Source organism: Equus przewalskii, chromosome 10 (genome assembly GCF_037783145.1).
Source record: "Equus przewalskii isolate Varuska chromosome 10, EquPr2, whole genome shotgun sequence".
Lineage (NCBI taxonomy): Eukaryota > Metazoa > Chordata > Mammalia > Perissodactyla > Equidae > Equus > Equus przewalskii.
In genome coordinates this window covers 19,938,967-19,964,096 of record NC_091840.1, presented here as the reverse complement: position 1 = coordinate 19,964,096, position 25,130 = coordinate 19,938,967, and the positions used below count along the sequence as shown (strand labels likewise).

The 25,130-nt window shown below is 55.4% G+C and overlaps 4 long non-coding RNA genes and 3 other non-coding genes across 8 annotated transcripts; 2 read left to right on the top strand and 5 right to left on the bottom strand.

Moving 5' to 3' along the window:
* The first annotated feature begins 25 nt into the window (after positions 1 to 25).
* On the top strand, positions 26 to 2,122 carry LOC139074030 (uncharacterized). The gene is made up of 3 exons (XR_011523338.1): positions 26 to 129; positions 1,321 to 1,546; positions 2,006 to 2,122. It is a non-coding gene; the product is annotated as an uncharacterized lncRNA (long non-coding RNA).
* On the bottom strand, positions 2,047 to 25,114 carry LOC103541775 (uncharacterized). Of its 2 annotated transcripts, none has more exons than XR_011523332.1 (3): positions 24,607 to 25,114; positions 4,532 to 6,887; positions 2,047 to 2,706 (listed from the first exon to the last, which is right to left on the bottom strand). It is a non-coding gene; the product is annotated as an uncharacterized lncRNA (long non-coding RNA). The 2 variants fall into 2 exon arrangements; XR_542546.2 differs by lacking the exon at positions 24,607 to 25,114 and adding an exon at positions 9,101 to 9,493.
* On the bottom strand, positions 8,865 to 9,055 carry LOC139074223 (U2 spliceosomal RNA). Its single transcript, XR_011523761.1, has one exon. It is a non-coding gene; the product is annotated as a U2 spliceosomal RNA (small nuclear RNA).
* On the bottom strand, positions 14,544 to 14,734 carry LOC139074224 (U2 spliceosomal RNA). Its single transcript, XR_011523762.1, has one exon. It is a non-coding gene; the product is annotated as a U2 spliceosomal RNA (small nuclear RNA).
* On the top strand, positions 19,209 to 20,190 carry LOC139074029 (uncharacterized). The gene is made up of 2 exons (XR_011523337.1): positions 19,209 to 19,570; positions 19,943 to 20,190. It is a non-coding gene; the product is annotated as an uncharacterized lncRNA (long non-coding RNA).
* Positions 19,518 to 24,425, bottom strand: LOC139074028 (uncharacterized). The gene is made up of 2 exons (XR_011523336.1): positions 23,567 to 24,425; positions 19,518 to 20,865 (listed from the first exon to the last, which is right to left on the bottom strand). It is a non-coding gene; the product is annotated as an uncharacterized lncRNA (long non-coding RNA).
* On the bottom strand, positions 24,231 to 24,421 carry LOC139074225 (U2 spliceosomal RNA). The gene has a single exon (XR_011523763.1). It is a non-coding gene; the product is annotated as a U2 spliceosomal RNA (small nuclear RNA).
* Positions 25,115 to 25,130: the final 16 nt, after the last annotated feature.

Here is a 25,130-nt window from a genome sequence, read left to right as displayed (position 1 = left end):
CACACGCGCCGTTTCCTGCCTTGCTCCGGGGCCCTGTCACCTCGGAACAGGAACTCGCCAGCTGGCGGAAGCCTCCTTCAGCCTCCTTTCCCTGGAAAAGCCCAGATCCAGAAAGACGCAAACAGCTCTGTGAGGCTTTTCTTTTCCACATCGCTTTCTTTCCTTTGATAAACAAATGGCAAGCAATAGGATATATTGGAGTACATGAGGAAGCCATTTGGTGTAAACCTAGTTCGGCCTGACCTTATTTTTCCAAAAGGGCCTAACGTGGCCTTTGAGCACGCATTGCATATCTGCTTTAAGCATTTGCTATGTCCCAGAGACAAGAGCAAATGGCCTTAAGATAAAGATGCAACTTCCCCCACACTGGCATTTCCTTAAGGACGAGCATCACTCCCTAGGCTAGGAATTGGTTGCTGCGCCCACCCTGTGACCACCCAGCTCGAGAAAACAGATCTGCTACCCTGCTGTGTCCACCAGAAGGCAGACCTACTACCTGCTGTGTCCATCAATCCCTGTGCCAACAGGGCAATCTCGTGACATTTGTAAAACAACTACATGTGATACATGCTCTTTGAGGGTATATAACCTCTCTGTACACCCTCAATTCTTTGGTGCCCTTCCTTCCTTGGGGAAGGAAGACCCCTGGCTGAGCTAGTCCTCAGATCTGGCTCATAATAAACTCACCCCAATTCTGATTTATAGATTGGTTATGGATTATTTTCGCTGACACTTTTTTTCTTTTCTTTTTCTTTTTTTCAAACACACAGCTACGTTGAAACAATTTTACAGTGAACACCCACCACCTGACATCCTCTTACTGTTGTGTGTTGTATACACGTACACATATACAGATGCAGATACAAATCTATCTATCCCTCTAGGCTTTTACCAACCTGTCTTGCCCTGGGAGTTTTGCTTTTCGTTTTTTTCTTTTGAGGAAGAGTAGCCCTGAGCTAACATCTGCTGCCAATCCCCCTCTTTTTGCTGAGGAAGACTGGCCCCTGAGCTTACATCCGTGCCCATCTTCCTCCACTTTATATGTGGGACGCCTACCACAGCATGGCTTGCCAAGCGGTGCCATGTCCACACCCGGGATCCGAACCAGCGAACCTTGGGCCGGTGAAGTGGAACATGCGCACTTACCCACTGCGCCACTGGGCCGGCCCCACCCCTGGGAGGTGTTTTTTTTTTTGTTTTTTTTTTTTAAGACATGAGATCAACAACCTTTTCTCTCTGGCTCTCTCTTTTTTAAGTTTCTTTTTTGAGCGGTTCTGTTTGTAAATACTGATATTTCGTGACTTACATTCTCTTTTATAGGTCTTCCAACGAAAAGAGGGGAGACTTTGCTTTGCTTTTTAAACAGAATAAAACTCATTCCATCTTGGAATTACCACGAGGGTCCATTGGCGGACCCTTGTAATAACTTGTCTACACCACCCAGCCAAAGACCACCAGGAACACACCCGTAGTGAACCGAGTTGGGTCTATTTCTTGTAGCAGAACGAGAGAGGACACACGCCGCGGGGAACCGTGGGGCATCTCAGTAAGAGGGTGTCGGGAATGGCTTATTATATGGGGGTTTGGGGAGAGTTTAAGTAAGCGAGCCCTTCCTCTGGATGGGATGTGAAGGGTAGCCGGATTTGCCCCCCCCCTCCGCCCCCCCTTCCCCCCCCCAAAACATGCCACTTTGGCATAAGGATTACTTGGAGCTGAAGCAGACAGGAGAGAAGCTCTCTGCCCTCCCCCTATTTGCCTAAAAGCAGGACACAAATTTGTACAGAAGTTAATCACCGACAACTCTAGACCCTTATCAGCCCAGAGACTGGCACCAGAGGGCTCTGCACAACAAACGTTGGTGACTAGCCCTTATCTTCCATCATTCCCCACATATTTACCTTTCCACGGTTTGCCACCCCAGAAACTCAAAGTCCTTTCCCTTTGTCTTGTCACTTGTCTGGAAACTTACTGGGTTTTTTTGTTTCTTTGTTTCTTTTGTTTTAAGAGGCTGTGTTAACCCAAATGAGCAGCTTGACGAGGCAAAGATAAGTTTTAAAGAAAAGAGAAGCTTTATTAAACGTTTGCAAACCAGGGAAGTATGCCTCAACTCGCAAGTTGATAGGTGAGCACCCCCCGCCTCCCACTCCCCCGGTCTCGGGGTGGCCAGGTTGGAAAGGCAAAAATGTGCAGAGTATGCAACGTTAGGGCTGAGTCCCGCTCTGATCGGCCACCCTTTCCAGCTACAGTTTGTCTTGTGCCCGGGGCTTTCTAAGTGTTCTAACTGCAGGGAAAAACGACCGCATCGTTCTCCGGCCATCCTGGTGACAGTGGAGGTTAAAATGTAATCTTTTATTTCTGCCCATAGTTCAGCCTTGAGGGGGTCACGCTGACTCTGGCCTCGTTCTTATCTCTTTCTTTTGTCATTTCCCCCTCTTAATCGTAGGTTTGCCAGGGCGACACCTTTGATCAATTTGGGGAGTATTCAGGTCCCTTGATGCCCAAGTGCCCCCTCGGCTGTTTGGGCCCCATCCAGTCCCGTGTAGGAGGCATCAGAGTGCAGCATGGGCTGAACGTAGGTGGTGGCTTGAGTCAGCATCATGTGGCTTGCCAGTGGCAGGGTGGCGTCCAGACACCGCTGTGCAATCCTCAGTCAGGTGAGGGAGGCTGTCAGCAAGTTGCTCTCTTAGCAGCAGGCCTCCTGTTGTTCTGCAAAACAAGCCCAGAAACTTTGGTTACTTTGTTTCCCACGTCAGCCTTGTGGGTAACAGGCATGGTTTCACCCTAATCCAGGGAAAATTTTAACTCTGTCATTCTCGGTTTCAACCCCCACTGTCTTATGCTCACTCCTCAATCTTGCGGAATGGGAGCGAAGACCGTGCCAGCTACTTCCTGCTGTGCAAGGGCAAAGATCAGGGTCAGAGAAATGAAATCCTTTTACCTTTACTTTAAAATATTTTGGGTTGCTAGGTGGGGAGAGCGGGGAATGCTCTGCATGACTAATATTTTGGTGCCCTGATCAAGGGCTTTGGAACAACACTTAAGTTCATATTTTATAATTACATAGACGACCACACATCTTAGACGGCCCAAATTTAATTTTTTTTTTCGAGGAAGATTAGCGCTAACTGCTGCCAATCCTCCTCTTTTTGCTGAGGAAGACTGGCCCTGAGCTAACATCCGTGCCCGTCTTCCTCTCCTTTATATGTGGGACGCCTACCACAGCATGGCTTGCCAAGCGGTGCCATGTCTGCACCCGGGATCCGAACCGGCGAACCCCGGGCCACTGAAGCGGAACGTGCAAACTTAACCGCTGTGCCACCGGGCCAGCCCACAGCCCAAATTTTAGTATCCCCTCCATAATGGATCTCAATCCTTGGGGAATCCAAGAGAAGAGGCCTGTAAACCAATCAAGGTTGGGCCTGGAAACTCAAGTGAAATCTGACGAACAAAAGAAAAACAAGGTTAATGGTTGGAGCCAATTACAAGTTAATTTCTCAGCCCAGGGGATGGCCAGTCAAAAAGATTTCCAGATGTCAGGGTTGAAACAGCCTTTGCATTTTGCAGTGTCTCTGATGATGTCATTGGGTGTTCAGATAAAGCTTTTAAATGGCCTATACAGCAACAGACATGAAGAGTCTCTAAACATGGGCCATCGTGGTGATCTCTCTTAAGTTTACACCAAGCCGTCCAGTTTCAGTTTTCAGGGCCTCGGGAAAAAAGGGTGGCTTCAGTTTTTAATGACTTCAAGTGAAAAGGATGGAAAAAACGGAAAACGTTAGTTTGATGTGTATCAGATATTTGAGGAAACTAGAAGGATTCAGGATCCAGTCCAGTTTACAGGCAGGAAACAAAAAGCTCAAGACAATTAACAGAGCTAGAATCTATTATCCACAAATGTGTGTTATAGTTTTTACCGGAACATAATTTTTCTGTCTAAAATCGCCCTCTTTTTTTTTTTACCAAAGATAGTGACATTAAGACTCATTGGTTTGCAAAATAAGTCTAGTTTTAATAAACTTGGCCCAATTATTCACACAAGTACAGCAAGAATAGCAATGGATCATATGGGCTCTTTTTTTTTGAGGAAGATCAGCCCTGAGCTAACATCCGCTGCCAATCCTCCTCTTTCTTGCTGAGGAACACTGGCCCTGAGCTAACATCCGTGCCCATCTTCCTCCACTTTATATGTGGGACGCCTGCCACAGCATGGCTTGCCAAGCGGTGCCATGTCTGCACCCGGGATCCGAACCGGCGAACCCCGGGCCACCGAAGCGGAACGTGCGAACTTAACCGCTGTGCCACCGGGCCGGCCCTAATACGGGCTCTTTTAAATCTGCTTCGCTGGAACCTTTCATAAGGAATCTCAGATTGAACTTTAAAAGCCTCTCGAGGCCAGGAAAGCCAAGTCAAGGACTTGTCATTAGACCTCACCTGCAATGCCTACACGTTTGGGTGAAGCCCTCTCTTTTCGAGGTCCCCCAAATAGCCTGAGGTTCCTGCACCTGCCAGGGAAGTGACCTTCTTTACTCACCTGGTAAGGTTGCTGGGAACCCTATAAGCAAGGTACCAGGCCAATATTTCCAAGTGGCTTTATTTGTTCCATAAAGTCAATCCTTGTTCCTTAAAGCTCTTTGGTCATATCCGAGTCTATGCATGTTTTGGGGGTTTCTTGTTTGTTTGTTTAACATGACATTCCAGTCAAAGCCTTGGTAATATAACCAGTGTTTCCAGCCGTGTCCTGCTATCAGGAGAACAGATTCTATTCGAACTTATGCAAACAATCATATTGCCATGAAAAATAAGAACACTCACTTATCAAGAGTTTCCAAATTCTGGAGGGATCAGGTAGGGAGAAAAAGATCAACGCTTCAATTCTGCTTACAAATTGCTATAAGTCATATTTAGCTTAAGAGAAAAGATTTCTTTAAATCTGGAAAAGCAAAACATTAGAACGTCTTCCTCAATTCACATAGTCCCATGCAGTTTAAGATTTCTTCTGCTTGAATCCAGTTTTTCCATTAACTTTCTTAACTTTGCCTGATGATTGAGGATGATAGGAGCCAAGAAGTTTAAAAGTCCAAGAAGTTTAAAGGATTTTCATTAAAGCTTGCACGGTTTGCTCAGTGACGCAGGTGCCTTGATCACTGGAGACTGTGGAAGGCATGCCCCAAGTTGGAAATACAATTATCTTTAATTTTTTATTTTTTGCTGAGGAAGATTAGCCCTGAGCTAACACCTGTGCTGCCTCGGTCTTGGGGTGGCCAGGTTTTAAAGGTAAAAGGTGCAGAGTACGCAAGGTTAAGGCTGAGTCCAGTTCTGATTGGTCACCCTTTCCAGCTACAGTTTATCTTGTGTCCGGGGCTTTCTAAATGTTCTAACTGCAGGGAAATACTACCGAGTTGTTCTCCGGCCATCTGGTGACAGTGAAGGTTAAAATGTAGTTTTTTATTTTTGCCCATAGTTCAGCCTTGAGGCGGTCATGGTAATCATCACGTCGACTCTGGCCTCGTTCTTTTCTCTTTCTTTTATCAGCTATATAAGCCCAAGTTCTACCCACCCCTTTGAGTTACTCATCCCTGAGTTGCTCCCACGTATATATGAGATACACATGCTAATAAACTTCTGTTTATTTTTCTCTCATTGATCTGTCTTTTGTTACAAAGCCCTAACCGTGGAGAACATAGAAGGGTAGAAGGGGAAAGACTTTTTTCCTCCCCTACAGATGTTCTCAGGAAGTTGGGGGTAATTCTGTGACTGGGTAGCTGAATAAATCTTACCCAGAAGGAGGGAAGAATAGGGCCATAGCCAAAGCTGTAACTGGTAACGTAGCAGCAGTTACCCATATTAGAGCATCGAGGATGGGGGGGGGGCGGTGTTTGGTGAATTTTCTCATTTGGACACTATATTCTTCTTCTTTGTCTGAGTTCGGACGTGACTATGGAGTGGTCTTATTTCTGCCTTGATCCATCACGGTCACATAGCGGCCTTGTCTGACGGTGACGTTCTGTGAGATCGTTTACATTCACCGGGAGACCACCACGGCCTAGCTGTGGGTGGCAGGCCAGCTTCCGGGGCTGCTTTTGTCTCTCACAAAATCTAAGATGCATCACAGGATCTTAGCGATCTTAGTTTCCCTCTCTCTTGAAAAAATTTACTGTTTCATCATCCTAGGAATATTTTTTTTGTGCAGCTATTCACCAACCCCCAACTATGACGGAAAAGTCTACAAGACTAACGAAATGGAGGAATGAAGGAGTCCCTTACAGGATTGATGCAACAGTGGAGCGAGTCGTCCCTATGGCGTGATCCTTCAGTTTTCTTCTTGTGTCGCTAAGAAAAGGTATCGATCAAATCCTCTTTCAGGAAGGTAAACAAGCAGATGGGAGACAGCTCTTTGTAGTCTGATTTTTGCTTTCTCTGAACACAGCCGAGAATTCGGAAATCTGCCCCACCCCCGGCCATAATGGCAAAGGAAAGAAAACTGACAGAGGAGCGTGTTTCTAGCAGATGAATTATTAGACTATTAGACGAATCAGAAGATGAAAGCAAAGGACTGGACTCTAATGAGGGTGGTGACGGGGATTATATATAAGTGAAATCTCAGGCTGCACGTCTTCAAATGGCAATATCCTAGATGAATTTTCCCAAAGTCCAGAATTTGCAATTTGACAAAATTATGAGCGACCAAGGGTTTAAAAAATTTCTTCGACGATTGTGTTTTGACCATGTAAGTGCAAGAAGAACCAGAAGTAGGGATAAGCTAGAACCTATCAGTGATGCATTTGCAATCGGGAAGCAGTATTTCACGGGGCTGGGCCTGACGGTCCATGAGCAGTTCATGGCATTTGGAGGATGTCGCCGGATTCACGTATTTAGACCTTCAAAACCTGGAAAATATGAGGGGAAGATGTGGGTTTGCTATGTTTAAATTCTTATGTCAATTTTCAACAAAGTCGTTTCCCACTATCCGTTATTTTTACTTCTATAAGTCATTCACAAAAAGACACAAATATAAAAATAGGCCCTTCTTGGGGCTGGCCCGGTGGCCGAGTGGTTAAGTTCTCGCGCTCCGCTGCAGGCGGCCCAGTGTTTCGTTTGTTCGAATCCTGGGCGCGGACATGGCACTGCTCATCACACCACGCTGAGGCAGCGTCCCACATGCCACAACTAGAAGGACCCACAACGAAGAATATACAACTATGTACCAGGGGGCTTTGGGGAGAAAAAGGAAAAAGATAAAAATCTTAAAAAAAAAAAAAAAAAAAAAGAGAAAGGAAAAAAGGCCCGTCTTGCATAAGGGCCCATGGGATCCCGGATAGCAAATGTTGATGTCCTTGTCAGTACCCCCCGCTCCCCGCGCATACCGAGAGTTAAGGTGAGCCGGCTCCACCCGGTTGTATGTTTTGGGGCCAGCGACGTTCAGTGGCACAGGTGCAGCCCAGGGTAGTTAGAGAGGTGGAGGTTGGCCACGTGAGTATGACAGAGCAGGGACGTGGCAAGGGAGCTGAGGGTACGTGCAAGGAAATTCATCTGGGTCAACGGGGATGCAGGGACATTGGGGGTGGGGGGTGGGGGAGAAGGGACAGTGAAAGGTGGCAGGTACCAAAGGGTAGCAGAGGGAGGTCGAAGAGGGTGACTGGAGAGTGCGATGCTGGAAGTGGACGGGGTTATAGCCGTTGGTAATGACAAGATCGCGGGTCGGGCCAGGAGAATGAGTGGCTTGGGTAGAGGCGAGGGCAAGGAACTGAGAGGCCAGGGCTTCGGCAGGATCATCTGCGCGCCTTTGAGAACACCGAGAATGACGACAGGAGTGTGTTGGGGAGAGACAGGGAACCAGGAGCTAAAATCTCCAGGGGAGTGACCGGCGGCTGGACAGACGACAGGAACAAGGAGAGGCAGTGGAGGGTATATTCTGGTGGTGTGCGACTCAACGCTTGTCTGGGGGGCAGTGAGGGAAGAGGAGGGTGGTCTCTAAGGGACGTGAAGCAAAGCCCAGTGGAATGAGGGGTGGAGAGAGCAAACAGCCACCGGGTGAGCAGGCTCCAGGAACGCATGTCCTCAGGGGAAGGTTAGAGCAAGCAGCGAAGGGAGACTGAGAATTGGGGGTGGGGGTGGGGGGGGGGGGGTGGGTGGCGGGGTGGACGACAGCGAGAAGCACAAGGTTTCAGGAACGGGAGCGGGGTTGGAGAAGAGGTCCGAAAGGACGCAGAGAGCCTAATGGGGTAAGAGACTGGAAACGGGGAAGAGCTGGGAGGCGCAGGCTTCTTGTGACAGACGGGCATAGGGGGTCCTCTCGGAGAGCAGGACTGCAGCGGCCGACCACGAAAGGTGTACGCACCTCCTGACAGGCGGGCTTGAACGGCGAGGGGCGCGGAGCCTCCGAGCCAGCTGCAGCCTTGGCCCTGCCAGTCACTCAAGTGTGTTCCCCGGAGACACCGCCTCCCCCCGTCGGAGGATACCGATGTCCGGATTTGGGGTTGCGGCGATTACAGGAGCTCACGCAATTTCAGTCTCTCGGCCGCCAACGACACCCAGTACGAATGGGTACCGGAGACACTCGCCCGTTACTTGGTTAAAGAACGCGAGAGCCAAGAGCAGCCAAACCGCAGCCTGGGAAAAGCGAGCGCCGGCGGAGGCAGCGTGATCTACTCACCGGCCCCGGACGCAGCGTCGCAAAGAAACGCGAAATCTCGCGGGAACGACGAGGAAAAACAGAAGCGCGGAAGGACGCAGGCCGTTTACACAAGTAGCAGAAAGCAAAGGGAAAAAAATCTACACGTGCAAACGAAATAAAAGCCAGCGTGGGAAAAAGAAGTGAGAACCGGGAGGCTACAGTCTATACTTAGTACACGAATAATAGGGAGAGAAGGTGCACCGTTCCTGGAGGTACTGCAATACCAGGTCGATGCGCGGAGTGGACGGAGCAAGCTCCTATTCCATCTCCCTGCTCCAAAAATCCATTTAATATTTTGTCCTCGGATAGAGGACGTATCAGATATTAAACTGATAAGAACAGATACTACACTTGATCTTAGCCAAAAGGCCGAGAAGCGATGCCCGTAGCCCGTCCCCTCGCCGTCGCCGCCCGCCTAGCACGCACCTTCAGCTCACGGCGAGTCGCCGCCCGCTCAGTCCGGGTCTCCCTTCCTTTGCTCCTTTGACAGCACCGTGGGAATCGCTAGGCAGTCTGCTCTTGTGCAGATTTTTCATTCTCTACAGTTTTAACGGGAAATTCTGGATCCCTGGTTGCTCCGTCGTTCTCGCGCTGAACAGCCGCTTCTAATCTGCATGCCCCGCCTTTTGCCCGCCGAGGAGACGCGGCTACCGCGGGCCGACTCCACCCTCCGGACCGCCTGTGCGCGCGGGGAGCCCAAGCCCGGCTGGCGCGTCCCCGGGGCGCAAAGACCGGAGAGGAGGGGCGGCTGCGGGGAAGGAAGACCGCGAAGCAAGAGCTGGCACGGCGAACTTGGTTTAGTCCGCTGCCCACCTCCCCACCTCTCCACCTCCCCGCACGTACTGCACCCCCAACAACCGTTCAGTGAATGAGATCTTGCCTCCGACTCGCTCAGCCAGTGCCCGGGCTCTTCAGCCACCGCCCCCCCCACCCCCACTCCTCCCTACTCAGGACCTCTCTGCTCGCGTCCCTGTTCTTTGAGCCGTCTTCTGCTCGACTCCCCGGGTGGTTTCTTCTCCTTCCTTCCTTCCTTCCTTCCCTCTTTCCTTTTTTGAGGAAGATTGGCCCTGAGCTAACATCTGTTGCCAATCTTCCTCTTTTTGCTTGAGGAAGATTGTCGCTGAGCTAACATCTATGCAGTCTTTCTCTATTTTATGTGGGACGCCACCACAGCACGGCTTGGCGAGCAGTGCTAGGTCCACGCCCGGGATCCGAACCCGTGAACCCCGGGCCGCCAAAGCCGAGCACGCGAACTTGACCACTGCGCCGCGGGGCGGGCCCCTCCCCGGGTGGTTTCGTCCTGAGAATGGGACGTCCTGGATTACGTTCCTTGGAATGGGTGGGGGCCAGCGGGAGGGTTCGCTCTTACAGGTGGAAATGGTCCCTGGGCGCAGTTTTGGCCGGCAGTTCCCTAATCAGGGGTAAGATTGAGCGTCCTCTCCCGTGCTGGAGGGACGCGTTTACTTTCCTTCTGTGGACTCCCTGTTGCGGGGCTTTGCCGGCTCATCCGTCGGTCGGTCGGTCGGGCTCCATCAGAAGGGCTTGGAGCCACAATTTACGCATTAAGGGGGCCGGCCCTTTGTAGGTCATGTAAGAAGCGGTGAATATTTTCTCCCATCGGACATCTGGCTGTTGGCTTTACTTAAGGTGATGATTCCATTTGCTTAAGGTTCCATCGAAAGTTGTGTGGGGTTTTTTTATATCATCAGATTTGTCAACTTTTAAAAAGTCGCTTTCAGATTTTGAGTCACAGTTAGAGAGGACTTCACCCATGAGGTTATAAAATGATGTCCTAAGTCTTCCTCTGGGTCGTTTTCTTCCTCTTTCTGAACTTCGAAGTCTTCGAGCTGGTCGGTATTTACTCTGGAGTACAGTGTAAATGAGTGAATTTCCCCTGCACCCATTTGACTTGCCACCTTTCGTCCTAAACTGTGTCGCACACACATTTCTGTAAGACTCCTTTAAAAAGTAGCAGGACACACTGACCTAACCACCTCTGATTCGGGGAGTCCACCCGCGGACTGACCCATCCCCTCCAGGCAGATGACGGCTGCGCACCCATCAGACAGAGCCCGACACTGAGCGGTGACTGTGCTCCGATCCCTGCCCCCTGGGCGTTCGCGGTCAAGTGGGGGGCGCGGGTAGGGTTAACAATTCTCTCGGGAGAAGGGATGCGTGCCGGTTCCGGAAGGGACAGGCACCACGGAGTGGACGGACCCTCCCACCAAACAGGAGGCCGAGTGATAAAGCTCCTGTCTCTGCCCTGGGGAAACGGATTTGCTCAGGAAGACACAGGTACGAGTGTCTGAGCTGGGGTCCGGGGTCTGACCCCACCAGACTCTGGGCCTCCTGCCATCACCACCGGTTTCAACCTAACGAACGGTCATCGATCACCTGTGACTTGACCCTTGACCCACCAGGGCCTGCGCTTGGTCCTGGAAGTAGAGATGGGCCAGACGCCGTTCCTGACTCCGAGGACCGGCCGGCCCAGGACCGGGACTACGACGCTTGCCCCAATGGCCAGAACTCGAGGTTCGATGAGGAGGCGGGGACCGTGACAGATGAACACGTGGTTGTGGCTCCCACCCTGGTCGTGACCCCTTTGAGGCCCGAGGCCTCTCCCGTTTGGCTCTGTGTCTCTCCCTACAGGCGGGAGCATGCGACACACCCCCAATAAATGAGAAGGTGGGACGGATCAGGAAGCCAGCTGGATCTGGAAGGCCTTCCTGACATCCGAGATGGCTCATAGGACAAGTCAGAATTACCAAGGGGGGGGGGCGGGGGGGTGCATGTTGACATGAGGAGGGAAGCTGGGCACTGGAGCCTGAGGCAAGAGCGTGGGCAAATGAGGGGACCGGTGCGCACCCCGCCGGCCTGCCCAGCCACCTCGAGGTTATGATCTGGGCCTCTCGGAACTGCCTCAGGGAAAGCTTGCTTCTCGTGGGCTCTTTCCTACCGTAATCGACCCCCCACCCCCAGGTCGGTCCCCTCGCAGACTCATTCACATCCCAGACTAGGCCAGCTGGTTCAGCCTCTCACGGGAGCCCACACCCCCGCCTCGCCCCACCCTGGCTCTGGCTGGAGCCCTCCTTAAATGAGACCGAGGCCGTTCAGTTGGGGAACCATCGTCTGCAGATGCCAAGAGGCTGCTGGCTGGCCATCAGACTCTGATCCCACGGACGTTTGTTGACTGTCTGCTGTGGAAGGTGGGGTCACGAAGGTCCCCTTTCATCTGTACGGTGCCCGTGGAAGGCGGCTTTCCACGCCCATTTCATGGAGCAGAAAGCAGCGAGCACTAGTCTGACTTCGTTTTGATGTTTGAGGGCCGCCAGCTTTCGAGCCCCGCCACTCCCTCTGCCCCTCCCGCCCTGCGCCCGGCCGGGCAAGCTGATGTGAAAGCCTTACCCCGGGTCCTCCGTCCGCTCCCCACCATAAAAACACCAGCCCAGTCTCCTTTCCTTGGGTTCCAAATCTGCCTGGGAGCCACCCGGCTCTCCCCGGAAAGCCTCATCGTGTGAGTTATAAACCTTTTCATACCCTCTTGGTTCGTGTGTGGTGTCATCTGTCTCAACATCCAAAACAAATTCGGTGGTGGGGGGCGGGAGGAGGTGCATCCGGTCCCGCAGAGGGCAACTCAATACAGAAGCTACGGGACTGGCTCTCAACATATTCCCACACGGGTCCCAAGGCCTCCCCGTGTGGACTGAACTAGAGAGTCTGGGGGAAGGTGAATTAAAGGAGCTTCTTCGGTAACCAAAGCGAGGAGGTCGAAGCCTAGGAAACGGTCCACCAGAGGACTCTGAGGTCTCCAGGTCTGAGCGCAGTTCACACGCCTGTTAACAAAGCAGGGTAGGTGCAGGAACGGGCCTACACATCTGATAGTCATCTTGCAAGGACAACGAGAACTTTCTGGTGATACGTGACACGGGGCCTGTAAGGTCAGTGCTATCTATGCGTGGGCAGGGGGCAAGGACCAGGGTCCTCACTCTTTCCCTCAGTCTCTGGGAACCGCAGCCGGGCAACGTGAGAGGGAGGTACCCGCCATCTCTTCCACTGCTGATGCATCCCGCTGGCGTCTTCAGTCACGGGGGGAGGGGCTGCAAGGTCGTCTAGACACAGGCTTGCCAGGCCTGCACGGCTGCCTCACAGGACAGCTTGGCTTTCCGGCCTACTGACTTTAAGCCTCTGCAGCTCGCTGGCTAGATTCGCCCGTCAGACCAGGGAGAGGGGTCCCCGTTTCCTTCACACCTGCTTGGGCCGGGTGGTCGTCTGCCTGTGACAGAACCAGGGAATTCACTATGGCCTCGTTCCCACACCGCTTGCCAAGCGCCTCCGGTGTGTTAAACGCGAAGCCGGCCTGGGACTGTCGGAAACCCACTCGTGACTGGCTTTGCAGGAGCGCGCCGAACGCTTTCACCGTCGTGGAAAATCCGTTGTTTCGCAGGAAGCTGACCGGCAGAGTCTTCACCGGAGGCTCCAAGGAGTGCTTCCCGGAGGCACACCGTGCGCCGGAAACCCTCGGGCCCCCACGCCAGAGATCCCAATCCCGTTGCCGTATGGTGGTGCTGGGACGGCGTCTGATTTCGTCGAGCCCCCAGGAGAGCCCGCCGTGCAGCCAAAGGGCATCAACACCGCCACAGAGCTCCCCCGGCCGAATTTCCCTCCCTCTCAGGGAAGGCCTTTGGAGGCGTGACCCCATCGGCCTGTCGTCTCTTCTGGGCGGTAGGGGTCCGGCAGAGAGATTCTAGGGCTACAGGAAGGAACGGGATTTAAGTCACCTAAATGGGAGGCGGCGCCCACCTATTCACAACGCATCCGCCTGATGTATTTCTACCAGAAACTGTTCGTCCCCACCCTGTCGGCCTGGGCCAACCTCAGGGGCCGGAGGGCGAGGTCAAGCAGGCGGATGAAGACAACACTGGAGAGAAGAGGCGGCGAATACACGGGAGAGGTGGCAGGCGGCTGAGAGAGTTTCAGGAGGCCGGGGTGGGGGAGGCGCCGACGAGAGCTGAGGGGGAGCCCCGCACCTCCCTGTGGTGGCCGACACCCCCCGGGACAGAGTGTGACGGGATTGATCCTGGCGGCTGCACACGGGGCGGCAGACACATGACGGCGACCACGGGCGGTCCCCCGTGGAAGGGACGCCTCAGACGCGCCCCTCGGGGACTCTGGAGCCCGACCACTCGGCTCCAGGCCCGGCCCCTGCGGTGCGACTGCCGGCAAAGGCGACTCACCGCTCGACCCGCGGCGCGTGACCGCCGCTCCCGGGGCCTCGCTCCGCCGGGTCGCGGCACCGCGCGGCAGGTGCCCGGAGCCCCGCGAGGGAGAGCCCGGGGGCTAGACGTCACTAACAAGAGAGCTGGACACAAGTTCGCTGGTTCTCTCGCATGATGCGAAACACACAGAGGAATTTTTCTTTTAATTGCTTTTTCTCCCCAAAGCCCCCCGGTACATAGTTGTATATTTTAGTTGCGGGTCCTTCTAGCTGGGGCGTGTGGGACGCCGCCTCAGCGTGGCCTGATGAGCAGCGCCATGTCCACGCCCACGACCCGGACCGGCGACACCCTGGGTGGCGGAAGCAGAGCGCGCGATCTTACCCACTCGGCCACCGGGCGGCCCCGAAACAAAGGAATTTAACCTTAGACGGACGTCTACCGCCGGGGCCGTGTTGCCGAGGTTTCCGTCCACACCCTAAGCAACAGATTAAGACATGAGAGAGCCGGAAAGCGCCAAGCGCGCACAGTGAGCAGAAAGCAAGCGAACCAGCAAAAGCACTACGCCTGGTAACCAGTCGCAAAACCAGAGAAACAGTTGTAACCGCCCCAGAGCCCAACCAGCCTGTCGTTGTCAACACTGCTTTCTGCCCCCGAGGGGGTGCACCGTTCCTGGAGGTACTGCAATACCAGGTCGATGCGCGGAGTGGACGGAGCAAGCTCCTATTCCATCTCCCTGCTCCAAAAATCCATTTAATATATTGTCCTCGGATAGAGAACGTATCAGATATTAAACTGATAAGAACAGATACTACACTTGATCTTAGCCAAAAGGCCGAGAAGCGATGCCCGTAGCCCGTCCCCTCGCCGTCGCCGTCGCACTGTCATCCATATTCAAGTCACGGTGAGCCGCGTCGCCCTCGGGCCACACCCTCGGATCGCCCGCCGGCGGTTCCCTCCGGCCGCGGCGCCGCCGCCTTGTCCTCGGCACTCCCGGTCCACGTTCCCACCCGGTTCCGAGCCCTCCGGTCCTCCCCGGGAGGCCCCGGCGCTCTTTGCATGCCCCGCCCAGGAGGGCGTGGCCCCCAGGGTCGCGCTCCGCCCGGGCCCCGTCGGCCCGGCACCACCCCGGCTTCCGCGGAAGCCCGCGCGGGCGCTGGAGGCCGCCGCGCCTGCCGCCCGCCGCCCCGCTCCCGGACGGAGGCGGGGGCGTTGGGGTCGGGCGGCGGGAGGGCGTCCGCGGAAGGGAGCTGTGGGACGACGGCGGTCCGCGCGCTCCCGAAGACAAGCCGCGGCGTCGTCGCGGTGCGTCCGGTACAGGAGCGTCCTCCCGGGGCCGCCAGCCGGGGCCCCGACCTGGGGCGGGAGCGAACTCGGGCGGGGGCGAGGGCGCCGGTCTCCGCCCCGGCCCCGCGCCCAGCCTCCGCGACCCAGAGCCCCCGCTCCGCCAGGCGGGCGCCCGTTTCTTCCCTCGGTTCTCCGCGAAGCCTGCGGTGAGCTGCAGGGCCTGGGAGGCTCCACGGGCGGCCCCAACCTCCCTGACTCCTCCGTTCTGTCGGCCCTGCGGGGCACGAACCCTCACCCCACCGGGGCCTCGCGCCCGGCGCTGCGCTGCACTCCCTCCTACGTCTTAACCTGCTTGCATCCTCGAGACCCTAGAGCGGGCTGAAGCTATTATCAGCTCCTTTCGCAGACGGGATAACCGAGACCAGAGAGGTTGAGAAACGTGTCCGCTGCCACACAGCGAGCAGGCAGCCGAGTCAGGATTTGAGCCCAGGCGGCTGACCTGCGGGCCTCACCCTGTCCCAAGACCACCGCCCGCGTCTGGAGCCCAGGTCCCGCTAAACCGACGGAGTCTACGAGAGGGAAGCCCTAAGCGCAGGAGGGGAGGAGGATTGCTGGTCGGACACGCGCGGGTCGGCCGGCGCGAGGCCTGGAACGCGGTGGTTTTGCTAGGGGCAGGGGACATCCGCGGTCACGTCCCTGCCCGACCGTGCCCGGGCTCTCGGCTCTGTGACTCCGGGCCTGGGCTTTCCCCCTCTCGCGTGGGGAGCGGACGATCGCCCTCTCCCCGGTTCTCAGCGCCGCGCCAGGGGCCGCGGGACCCCCAGGACGTTGCTCCCCTTCTGGACAGGTCAGCTCTGAGGCCCCTGCGGAAATGCCCGGCGTGGGTCGGCCCTGGCCCTCCCTGCGGCCGCAGACGTCTCTGCCGCTCACTTCTGGCCGGCACCAGGCCCTCACGAAACCTCCCGTGGGGCCCGTGGGAGCCACCGCGCCCCCCCACCCCCACCCCCACCCCAGGTGCCCCTCGCGCCCCAACCTGGCTTTGAGTTTCCCAGTCGCTCGCACCAGCCCCTGGTGGTCTTTTGTTTTTGTTATTTTTTCTTGCCCGTGGAGGAAATTTGTTGACTCGAATTGGGTACAAGGAGATTACGTCAGAGGTCAATCAAAATATGGGGTTTTTTTTTAACAACTTGAGGTATAACTGACATATAAGATTACATTAGTGTCGGGTGTACGCCGTAACCATTCGGTAGCTGTACACAGTGCGAAATGATCACCGCCGTAAGCCTAATTACCATCTGTCACCATACAAAGTTACAGATTTTTTTTCTTGCGATGAGAACGTACTTCATCTTTCATTTTTTTTTTTCAGGAAGATCAGCCCTGAGCTAACATCTACCGCCGACCCTCCTCTTTTTGCTGAGGAAGACTGGCCCTGAGCTAACATCCGTGACCATATTCCTCCACTTTATATGCGCGCCGGGGGCCACAGCGTGGCTTAACAAGCGGTGGGTCCGCACGGGGATCCGAAGCGGCCAATCCCGGGCCGCCAAGCGGAGTGCGCGAGCTTAACCGCCCGGGTGAGAACTTTTAAGATTTACTCTCTTAGCAACCTTCTAACATGCAATACGGTGAGATGGACTCTAGCCACGGGGCCGTCCATCGCATCCCCAGGACTTCTCCGTTTTATAGCCGGAGCTTTGGGCCCCTTGACCCGCTCCTGACACGTCACCCCGGGGCTTTGTCCTTAGCCCGGCCACCCCCCGGGCAGATCCCACCCGGACTCCTTCCTCCACCGCTCTGTCTCCTGCACTTCCACCTCCACCGGCGCCCGCTCAGCCCCTGAGTGTTTGCCGAAGGGACGAGCGAATGGATCGGGATTGAACGAGACAGTCCATCAACCTCGCCCACCCGGTGCCTGGCACGTGGTTAAGGACGGCGGCTCTTCGGGCCTCCCGGATCCAAGACCCCTCTGCTCGGGCCTGCGTTCTTCGGTGGTCACTTTGTCAACGTTGTCCCAGGTATTTGGACCCTCAGACAATCGCGTTCCTGGCGGAGAAGGGGCTCCCGTCGACGTTGCTCGCCTCACCGTCTAGTGCGCGCAGGGGCCTCCTGGGAGCCTGGTTCCCTCCAGCCGGGACCCGGTCGCCGGCAGGCACCCAGCCTGCTCAGAGCCGCGTGCACAGACAGCCGGGACCGCCCAGCTGCGGTTGGCACCGGGCCTCGTCCAGGCGCCATGGGCTTCGCTAAGGCGCTGCACCCTCAAGGTCCCTGGTACCGGCGCCCCAAAGGACTGGGGAGCCACGGCTCAGAGACGGGGACTCCAGGAGCACCCAGAGAGTTTCTCAAGCTGTTCCTGTTTCTGCAGCCTGGCTAACCGAACCCACGGTGTTATCAGACTCTTGGGTTTGGGCCAAACTCACAGGTCATAAGTAATCTCTCAGGGGCCGGCCTGGTGGCCCAGGGGTTAAGTTCGCACATTCCGCCTCTGCAGCCCCGGTTCGCTGGTCCGGATCCCCGGTGTGGACTTCGGCACTGCTTGTTGGGCCGTGCGGTGGCAGGCGTCCCACGTATAAAAGTGGAGGAAGATGGGCACAGATGTTAGCTCAGGGCCAGTCTTCCTCAGCAAGAAGAGGAGGATTGGTGGCAGGTGTTAGCTCAGGGCTGATCGTCCTCAAAAATAAAGAAAGAAAAATAGGTTCTCTCTCAGTGCCATTTTAATATGCACGTCTCCCTCTACAGAACCACGTTCATTACCAGTCCCGTGAGCTGTGTGAGCTTTGCCCGTGTCTTACTGAGCGGTTGGGTTTTGGTAGAAAGTTGACTTTTGGAGTCGGAGTCACAGAGGAAGGAAGGGTTGGGTCGTCTGGGAAGAAGCCGTCGAGCCGGAGCGAGGGCTGTGAATGGCTGACTGGGGCTGGGGAGCTCACTGCTTTGAAAGACGGAGAAGGGCGGAGGCAGGTTTCTGCAGGGGGAGAGCCTCGGCACCCATGCGGCCTGACCAAGGCTGGGCCGCTCAAAGGGAGGCTCTGAAACGCCCCCGGCCCCTAGAGGAGCCCCGCGGCCCCGGGGTGAAATGGCTGGGCCCTCGCACCCCCACCGTGCTCGGGATTGAGGTCCCCCGGAAGGGGTGTCCAGCCGCGTGTGGCCTCCATGGCCGCTATCGTGGCCCCACTGTTCACGTGCCCATCGTGCCAGGCCTGGGGTGGCCAACCACAAAGGCTGGCAGGGTCACTCTGCCTGTCGGTGGCTTGTCCAGGGCCTCTTTATTTATTTATATATATTTTTTGAGGAAGATTAGCCCTGAGCTAACTACTGCCAATCCTCCTCTTTTTGCTGAGGAAGACTGGCCCTGAGCTAACACCCGTGCCCATCTTCCTCTCCTTTATATGTGGGACGCCCACCACAGCAATGGTTTTTGCCAAGCGGTGCCACGTCCGCACCTGGGATCCGGGCCGGCAAACTCTGGGCCCCCGAGAAGCCTAACGTGCGCACTTAACGGCTGCGCCACCGGGCTGGCCCGTCCAGGGCCTCTTATTCAGGCCCCTCCTCCTGCTCAGGCTGGATCCTGGTCTACCACGTCCACCTTCTGATGGCCCTGCTGCGGCCTCGGCCGCTGCTGCTGGCCCCGCCCCGCCCCGCCCCGCCCCGGACGTCACGACCTGGAGGCCTGATGGACAGTCCCGGACCCGCGGTCCACATCCGTCTCTCCCAAGGCCCAGTAGCGTGCAGGGAGCTGCTCTTCAGAAGGGAGAGAAGTCTCTGCTGTAGGTGGCCTGGCCTGGCCTGGCTCTGGGAACCCGAAGGCCCACGCTGTGATCCTCCACTGTGGCTCGATGGCCGTAAACTCCACACAGCATTTCTTCCTGGCTGACCTGCCCCCTGTCCCCAACACGACAGGGTCCACCGGGTCGTGCGGCCCCCGCCCCCGCACTGGGAGGGCTTCACAGCCCCTCTGGGCTCCGGGCCGGCGTCCAAGCTGAAGGTCCTTTGCGTCAGCGGTGTGTGTACTTGCAGGGGTGGAACGTGATGCTTCCAGAACCGGAAGAGGCTCCCGGGGCCCTGGGCTTCCTTCCCAGTGGTCGGGGGACAAAGAGGCAGCAACTTCCCTCTGCTTTGGAGGGGACGCCCCGCCCGCCCCGGACAACAGGAGCCCCTAAACACTCTGCTGCCCTGTTTCACCGGAGGCTTCACTTCCCTCCCTGACTGGGGGGCCCGGGAGCCCGAGAGTCTCATGGCCGCCCCTGGCGTGCCGGGCCCCCAGCTTCCCGCCCCATCCGTGGCGACCGTACCGAGCAATGGGCTCGCTCTGCTCGCCGCCCTCTGAGCCAATTAATCACAACGAGTTAGAGATGGAGAAAGGAAGTTTAATGGGATTAGCCGGCCAATCGGAAGACGGGTGAGTCATGTCTCAAAAACCCCTCTTCCAGAATTACAGAATCTTGAGGCAGTTACACAGGGGAAATGAGCAGTAAGGAGGGGGTTTAGAAATGGCCGTGACGGGATGCAGGCACGACACTGTTCCATTTTCCTGTCAGCTGTGACGGATACTGTGTAGGTGTGACCTGTGGTCAGCCTGTTCCTGGAGAGAAACTCACAGAACAAAGTTTTAATTTATCGAGCTATGCGGGAGTCCATAGTAAGCGGAGCCCATCCACCGGGAGAGCACGGGGCCGTTTTGAGAGTACGTGCAGAGCAGCGACTAGTCACCCAGCGGAGGGGCGGGGGCCACTCTGCGTAACGAAATGGCCTCACTTTTGGTCACGTACAGGATGCCACGGAGGGAGCGGATCGATACTCCTACGCATCGTCTGCGCGATGCGCGGGCGCCACAGACTGGAGAGGACAGACAGGGGCGCGGAGAGGTAAGGTCGCCCCCGGGGGAAGACGCCAGCGCATACCCGTGTTTCTTTTCCCCTGTCACCTCTCGATCTTTGCCCGTTTCCTGCTGGGTGTTCAGCTGTTTCTCGTCAGTTTCTAGGATCTCCTCATATCATCGGTGATTATGCTTTTCTGTGATCTATTGGCAATTTTTTCCTCAGTTTTTCATTTGTCTTTTGCTTCGCGTATGATGTTTTGTGTTCTGCAGAGAATTTAGGTTTTCTGTAACTCAAGTACATCAATCTTTCCTAAAAGTTGGGCTTCCGGATTTTGAGTCACAGTTAGATGGCCTTCCCCAACGCCAAACTTATCCGACGATCTATCATCCGTCTATTTTTCGCCCCTTTTCGATGGGGCGTTCAGCTGCTCCTCAGCAACTTCTAGGCTCTCTTTCTATCATTGGGCAGGATACACAGAAAGCGACGCCTTGCCTCCCTTGAGGGTATCTTTTGCCGACAAACGAGCGTGGGCAACTCGTGAGAAGAAACGGTTTTCAGGGATTCCAGATTAGGAAATGATTGTGGATCCAGGATGACTGACTGTTCTGTTTTCTTTCTCTCGGAGACTAGAAACTTTCTCAGAGCAGGGGTCTGTCTTTGTCACGCCTATGGCCCCGTTCCCCGGTCTTAGCACACAGTCGTCACTCAACAAATATTCCTGGAGTGGATGAACCCTAATTTACACTCTTCATCCGGGAACCTGAGCTCGCGGCGGATGCCTTGGTAGTAGAGGTGTATGTCCCACTCTCTTCTCGAGTGGAAAGCTTCCACCCGGACCCTCTGTGCCTTTCCACTCTCCACCCCTAGGTAATCCCTGGATCAGACAGATCAAAACACAGTTATCATCGGGGGCCGGCCCCATGGCCGAGCGGTTGAGTTCGCTCGCTCCGCTTCGGCGGCCCAGGGTTTTGAGGGCTCGAATCCTCGGCACGGACGTGGCACCGCTCGTCATGCCACGCTGAGACGGCGTCTCACATGGCACAACCAGAGGCACTCACAACTAGAATATACAACTATGTACTGGGGCTTTGGGGAGAAAAGGAAGGAGAAACAAAAAAAGAGAAGATTGGCAGCAGTTGTTAGCTCAGGTGCCAATCTTTAGAAAAAACAATACAGGGGCCGGCCCTGTGGCGCAGCGGTGGAGTGCGCACGTTCCGCTCCCGGCCTGGGGTTTGGCGGTTGGGATCCCAGGTGCAGACACGGCGCCGCTCAGCAAGCCATTGCTGTGGCAGGCGTCCCAGGTATAAAGGAGAGGAAGATGGGCACAGATGTTAGCTCAGGGCCAGCCTTCCTCAGCAAAAAGAGGAAGATAGGCAGCAGATGTTAGCTCAGGGTTAATCTTCCTCAAAAACAAAGAAACAAACAAAACCATGCAATTATTATCAACTGTATGTATGCATCATGTTTTTAAGCTTTCCATATTTCAGGATGCTTTGGCATCTTGAGGGCCTGCCAGCCTGGAGGAGACTGCCCCTCCGGGGCTAGCTGACCCCCAGGGACGGTAACCTACTTGCCTGCGAGCCCGCCTCTCATGTGCAAACGCACCAGTCCAGAGCCCGTGCCCGCACCCCCTCCTTTATTTACTCTCACACTTCTGGCCCATCTTGCCCCTGCCCGCTGTCCCCCCAGAGCCAGGTACCCGACAGAGAGACCACCCCTAGAGCCCAGAGCCCACCCGGCTACATCCCAGCCATCCAGTCGGAAGCTGGCTCAGACTTGCCTCCCCTGCCTCGGCCTGTCCTCCCCGGCCCTCCTCAATACAGGCCATGCTTTCTCCTCTCCTGCCTCCCGGGCGCTTCCCCATGTGGCTCTGTGTGGGGTGGCACGCCCCCCTGTCTTGGGAACTATAAGTAATGACACTTCCTTCAACGGTGCTGACCTCTCCTTGTTGTCACTCAGTCACCTGTATAAATGAAATCCCGGGCACAGTCAACACGCAAGGAAGTGAGAAGCCCATAATTTTTGCCTCGGTTCCAGGTGGATCTTTGTGGCTCTCAGCGGGAGCTGCTCGGTAACGATCGTCTTTTGGGGGTGGGACATTGAGATCAAGAAACATTGGGACAGGAGCAACGTTAGAGAAATCAAGAGAAGCCAGGAATTAACATCTTGAAGGAATTAATTGGAGTGCTGTGGAGGCCAGCGAGTGCAACAAGGAGGGACACGGGGAGTAGAGACGGAAGACGTGAGACTGAAGCTCCTGTTTCTGTTCCTTTTTTTTTTTTTAAGGAAGATTAGCCCTGATCTAATATCTGCTGCCAATCCTCCTCTTTTTGCCGAGGAAGACTGGCCCTGAGCTAACATTCGTGCCCATTTTCCTCTGCTTTATAGGTGGGACGCCTGCCACAGCATGGCTCGACAAGCAGTGCCATGTCCGCACCCAGGAGCCGAACCGGCGAACCCCGGGCCGCCCAAGCGGAACGTGCGCACTTAACCCCTGCGCCACCGGGCGGGCCCCACTGTTCCGTTCTGAGGCTGGTGTGAGAACGGTCTTGGAAGCAGCAAGAGGGAGCAAGGACACCCGTCCCTTTCTAGTTCCTACTGAATGATGGATGTGGGAGAGACATCCCCTGGAAGGGGAGTCGGGAAACGGCGGCGGAAGAGGAAGAATTCCACTCCCCGCCCTCTTCTTTTCCCTAAGGTTCTCGTGGCTGGTCAAATTTTTTAAAAGGCAGGTTAGCAGGAGGAAATCAAAGGTTAATTAACATGTATACTTGGGAGAAACCCAGGCAACCTGAGCAACTCGCCAGAATGGGCGAAGCTGCCACCTTAGTATGCATCTTGAGCTAAAGACAAAAGAGGAGGATGGGGGTAGCGGTTTGGGATTTCAGAGGGGAGGAAGACAATTTCCTTGGAGATGGCAATGCAAATGTTTGTCAACCAAGTTTTTGCTGGGCCCCAAATGGGCTGCTTGTTGCCTTTCTACCACACCTATTTTTCATTATACTATAGCTATCTTATGGTTCTAGCTCCTTCCTGGAACAGGCCTTGACAAATAGAGATGGTAAGCAATAGGATATAGTGGAGTATATGAGGAAGCCATTTGGTGTAAACCTAATTCGGCCTGACTTTGGTTTTTCCAAAAGGGCCTGACGTGGCCACTGAGCATGCATTGTAGATCTGCTTTAAACACGGCAAGAACGAAGGCCCTTAAGATAAAGGTGCAACTTCCGCCCACACTGGCATTTCCTTAAGGATAAGCATCTCTCCCTAGGCTAGGAACTGATTGTTGCGCTCACCTTTGAGCACCCAGCTCACCAGTGACCACCCAGCTAGAGACTACAGACCTGCCACCCTGCCGTGTCCACCGAGACAGCAGACCTACCGGCTGTGCCCATCAATCGCTGTGCCCACAGAGCAGCCTCACGACTATTGTAAAAGGGACATTTCAATCACACGTGAAACATCCTCTTTGGGGGTATACAACGACTCTGGACACCCCACTTCTTCGGCGCCCTTTCTTGCTTCGGGAAGGCTCTGGGCCACGGTCCTCACATTTTAGCTCAGAATATACTCACCCACATTTTCATTTACAGATTGGTTACGGATTATGTTCATCAACAGCCTTCTCCGTTAAATTCTTTTAAGCAGTTTGGCGGGAAGGTTAAATGTTCTTCCTGAGTCTTCCGAGCCTTTGTCCGTCTTCAGCTCGAATACCAGAGCGCCACGTCCTGGGGCAGCCTGTCTTGAACCCCGTCAAAACCCTGCCCGCAGCATTTTAACAAGTACAGGAAGAGCATTGAGACAGAAAGGAGACAGAAGAGAGAAGAAATTCTTGCAGAAAATACAGGATTTCAGCATTCGGGGAGAGGTGAAGGAAAAGGTCAGAAAAGACCAAGATCTAAGGCAGGAGGAAGTGACATGCCTTAGGTTTTGCGCTGAGCCGAAAAAGCACTGCAACTGAGCCTCGCTCAGTATGGCGCTGTTCGTGAAGACCGCCGAACAGCAGCACAAAACAAAGTGCACAATAAGCGAGAGAGACAGCTGAGGGACTACCCACACACACACACACACGCACGCAAAACTCGAGCCTCAGTAAGTCTCTGCTAAACGAATTTTTCCCCTCGTTCAAGACACAAAACAGGAAAGCGAAAACAGGACCGTGGCGTACGCTCACGTCCTTCGCAAAACAGAAAACTAACCGCTCGCAAGTCTTCTTTTATAAACCCTGTTACTGCCCCGTGGGGGTGCACCGTTCCTGGAGGTACTGCAATACCAAGTCGATGCGCGGAGTGGACGGAGCAAGCTCCTATTCCATCTCCCTGCTCCAAAAATCCATTTAATATATTGTCCTCGGATAGAGGACGTATCAGATATTAAACTGATAAGAACAGATACTACACTTGATCTTAGCCAAAAGGCCGAGAAGCGATACCCGCTACCCAGGCCTCCCCGCCGCCGGCCTCCTACCACGCACTTTCAACTCACGGTGAGTCGCCGCACGCTCAGCCCAGGTCTCACTTCCTTTGCTTCTGCGACAATACTCTGAGAATTCACCACACAGTCGGCTCTGGTGCAGATTTTCAATCCTCCGGATTTTTAAAGAGAACTTACCTACCTGTTGTTGCCCCGTCGTTCTGGGACGGAAACGCCATTCTGAATCTGCATGCCCCGCCCTCTCCCGCCCGAGGAGGCGTGGCTACGGCGGATCCACCGTACCTCCCGGGCCGCCTCCGCGCGCCCTCAGCGGGAGCTGGGCTTCTCTTTCGTGCCAACGGAGAGAAGAGACAGCACCGCGGCCGCGAAGGCCGGGCGGCAAGAGGGCCTGAGGAAGGCAGCTGGCGGCGGACAGTTTCCCGAAGACACACGGGGTCGCGAGACGGCTTCACCGGAAACGCCCGGACTGTATCGTGTTACATCGGGTGTCCGCGGGCGGAAAGACGAGCTTGGGAGGCGGCGGAGGAGGGGCTCACCGACTCAGGGAGCCGAAGGTCTTGGGGACGTCCCCCGGAGCGGCGGGGCCAGCCTGCGCGCCGGGCGGAGGGCGGAGGGCGCAGGGCGGAGGGCGCAGGGCGGAGGGCGCAGGGCGCAGGGCCGGCGGTGGGGAGGGGCGGGGAGGCGTGTCTGGGGGCGGGGCGGCCG